This window comes from Amphiura filiformis, chromosome 3 (genome assembly GCF_039555335.1).
Source record: "Amphiura filiformis chromosome 3, Afil_fr2py, whole genome shotgun sequence".
Lineage (NCBI taxonomy): Eukaryota > Metazoa > Echinodermata > Ophiuroidea > Amphilepidida > Amphiuridae > Amphiura > Amphiura filiformis.
This window is the reverse complement of record NC_092630.1, coordinates 28245889-28249782: the sequence shown is the minus strand read 5'-3', so window position 1 is coordinate 28249782 and position 3894 is coordinate 28245889. Positions and strand designations below refer to the sequence as shown.

General features: G+C 36.3%; 1 long non-coding RNA gene across 1 annotated transcript; it reads right to left on the bottom strand.

Moving 5' to 3' along the window:
- Positions 1-767: 767 nt before the first annotated feature.
- Positions 768-2175, bottom strand: LOC140148308 (uncharacterized). The gene is made up of 2 exons (XR_011858470.1): positions 1510-2175; positions 768-1114 (listed from the first exon to the last, which is right to left on the bottom strand). It is a non-coding gene; the product is annotated as an uncharacterized lncRNA (long non-coding RNA).
- Between the last annotated feature and the right edge of the window lie 1719 nt (positions 2176-3894).

Genomic DNA, 3894 nt, shown 5'->3' with positions numbered 1-3894 from the left:
TACACACAAAACTTATGGAACAAACTATCGTGAATGATTTCCGACCATATATCCCAGATTTCTAAAGGGAAAACATAACTCTCCTTATATTTCCCTAATTTCCTTATTCCCCAACAGAGGGCGCTATTACCATTTTTGTTACAGGGGCCTACCAGTTATCATTGGAATGGTTTCAAATAATTCTCTATTCTTGATTGGACATGAAAGGTGGACCAGGCCCGCGACACTCCGGCACTTGTTGGAAGACATATGATACAGCAGACAGTACATGTACAATGTGATTCTCTCATTTATAATTAGGATTACGTCATTGCCAGAGCTTGTTTATTTGTTCATTAGAATGATTGACAGCGGTGGGCGGACTTATACTCTAAAAATGTGATTCTCCGATAAATTACAGGTCACTAGGTCAATTCGGACCGTCTCTTCCTCAGATCTCTATGTAGGACTCTATGGTATCTTCTCATTACACGATCGTAGTAAGACTTGGCCGGCGACGACGCTTGCGAATTGCCTGTCTTCAGCTGCGGTATAGCACGGTATAGACAGTTTGCAGAGAGTGTCGCTTCTCTATCTACTTTGCATGTGGTAAATTGTCTCTACCTGGAAACCCTTGCTACTACTGACCATATTATGGGTAATATACACCTAATTGCAGAACAAGAGGACCAAGGAATTGGTGAAGGAAGCAGCTTAATCAATATCAATGACACACAATTTGGTCCGTTTAATTACAAACTCAAAAAGACTTTGACAAATCAAATGGGTTGTAGTTCATAGGTTAGTACCATGTCATTTTATTTCTCAATATGTATCCATACATTGAGATGGGTCATTTACATGATTTTATATCAATACAATTTTTTTGTGACAATTCTATTTCATTTATACTGAAATATATATTTTAACAAGCTTTTGAATGAGCATTGACTTTTTAAATAAAGTGAAGCATAAAGAGAGAAAACAAAACGGTAACAAAACAAGCACTAATGAAATCCCACGTCTGATGAAATCCGATGACAGTGTCAATAGAGGGGGTACTTCCACATCAGCAACCAGTTCAAATATATACAACTGAGCACATGAAACAGTGACAGCTGAAGCATGGTTTAACCTAAGGACCGTCGATGTTAGGATTTTAAAAAATCGATATATCGGTCACTCATTATCGATAATAATCGATAAATCGATTTTCCTCCCAATTTTAGTGACCTGAAAATTCAAGTCACTGAGCTTCTAAAATTTGAATTAGGCATATGGAAATGTATTAGAAACTTTTAATAGTGGTGAGGTAAAATAACACTTATTGATTCTAGAAGTATTTACATTTCAAAACACGTCTGTACTGACATAATTGCGGCAGTTAACACACTGCTTACGCCCGATTTTTGGATTTTTTTTCATTATCGGCAACTCCGATATATCGATTTTCTTCCGAAAGTGATATCGGCGATATTGATATTATTGGATAGCCGATTTTTTCGATTCATCGACGGTCCTTAGTTTAACCAATGCAAATTAATCCCACCTGCTTTATTTTCTCAGCGAACTGTCTTGTTTTTTTATCATGATGATATCTTGGGTGTTATTATGATAAGTTTCACTTCATCGCAGGCGGCGAGTGGCATGATGGTCGGAGAGAGCCGGCAAAACCGCTCAGCCTTGTGGCATTTTCCATACACTCGGTTAGTTTTGTGGGGTTCATTATCAAACCCCAACAGTTATAGCTTGTATTAATATTATTTATTAACATAGGCCTATTTGTTCGTGATATTTTAAGCGTTTTAAAAATTTCAAAATAATCCCATTCAATTTTGGGTCATACACGGTTGACAACGGAAATGTACTGAATTTAGTGAATGCACGGCTTATGGCATTTTCCATACACTCGGTTAGTTTTGTGGGGTTCATTATCAAACCCCCAACGGTTTTACTGAATGTACTGAATTTAGAGAATGCACGGCGTTCACGACCTGCTTCATAGTGTTTAATTTTCATATGTGATGAGAGCAGCTTCTCTCTTATGTATTAAGTTTGATAGTTTCTCTGCAAATCTACTCTACTGCTGTACCATATTGTCATGTGGCAGACAGAGTATTTGAGATTATTATGGGCACGTCCTCTCTGCTCAGCATTCAACAAGAATATGCAAACCAGTTTTGAAATCTGAGGTACTGTAAAACCACTTAATTTCGCTAGGGATTTAATTTCGCTAATTTCGCTAGAAGCCTTAATTCGCGAAATTAAATACCCGCAAATTGAACAGTTTTACATTGAATTGTACACATAAATTGCTGGATTAGCGAAATTAAATACCTACAAAAATGGTGGTCATTGGCAATTAGCGAAATTAAGTACTAGCGAAATTAAATAGCTTTACAGTACTTTAGATATTCTACCCGTAGACATACTACCTGAATCCATTGAAAGTGAAAAGTCAATTTCAACAAAACTGTAACTTTTGTCTTTTTATCATGGCTCAGCAGATAATACCTTACGCTATCTGATCCAAATGAATCCCAAGGGATTCAGGCGTGAACATGGATAAGGTAACCTAAGAACGGTACCGGAAACGTTTAAAATTGTCATCTCTTTCAGAACTTGGTAGATAATATTATCAAAATTCACAGCATACAATATATGCCTTTCCCAATGGAACATAAATAAATAAGTCCTTTTTGAAATCAGTCTCGCTTGTTAAAGTCACATTGATAAGGGCTTTTCCTTTTTTTGTGGCATGTATAACCACATAACTATGAATTTTGCTTATATATGTGACATGATCTTGTCCATGGGGCCAAAGGAGGATTTTTGAAAACTGAGTTACTATAATTATTACCTTATACAAATATTGAGCTATCATATACTGAAAACACCAAAGGTCTAGCATACTTGGTTCTGACATTTTGTGATGCATATTTTCTTATGTATTCTATTGTGTTTTGTCCAATTTTTGCCTTTATCTCAATTTCAAATTGAATAAATTTCCTATAAATTTGCCTCCTTTGGCCCCCATGGACCAGATTGTGTCACATATACAGCCTGTCTCAAAAAAAATTGTGCAAGTAAAAAGCGCCCTCTCTGGCAATTAGAAAATACCGTTGTGAAATAATGCTTACATCAACGTCACGGGTGTAGTCTTAGCTCTCACATGCCGTTTGTTCTGTTCAATTTGCTTGTTTTAATCTCGAGATATGTTTAGTTAAAGACAAAAGGGTAAAATCACAATTGTGCCACTTTTACTAGGGAAGAGGGCTTTACATGCAACAGTGGTATAGCATCAAGTTTATCACGAGTTCCTTCGTGAAATCAAAAGAATGCATCAATTTTTGACTGTTTTTACTGTTTTATCATGATGCAGGAATGATGATTCACTTTTCCACTTAAAAGAGATTAAAAGATAAATAAATATTTCACATTCTGCTTTAAAAATGGATTTCACATTTTGCTGTTCTGCCAGTGCATGTCAATGATTTTATCATGGTAAATACTGTTCTCTTAGTCACTTAAGACATGTTAAAAGACAAACAAATATTGACTTATACATGATATAGGTTAATGAACGCGTATTACTTGTTGAGAGAGATATTACACAAAAAATGCACGCGTGCTGATGTTGATGCGTCTAATGCATTCGCCCTGAAAGGGGAGTGCATTAGACGCATCAACATCAGCTATCATTGATTTACATGTGCAGCTCTCTTCCTAGTAAAAGTGGCACAATTGTGATTCTACCCTTTCGTTGTTAAATAAACATATCTCGAAATTGGAACAAGCAAATTGAACAGAACAAACGGCATTTGAGAGCTAAGACTGCGCCCGTGACGTTGATGTAAGCATTATGTCACAACGGTATTTCCTAATTACCAAAGAGGGCGCTTTTCACTTGCACAA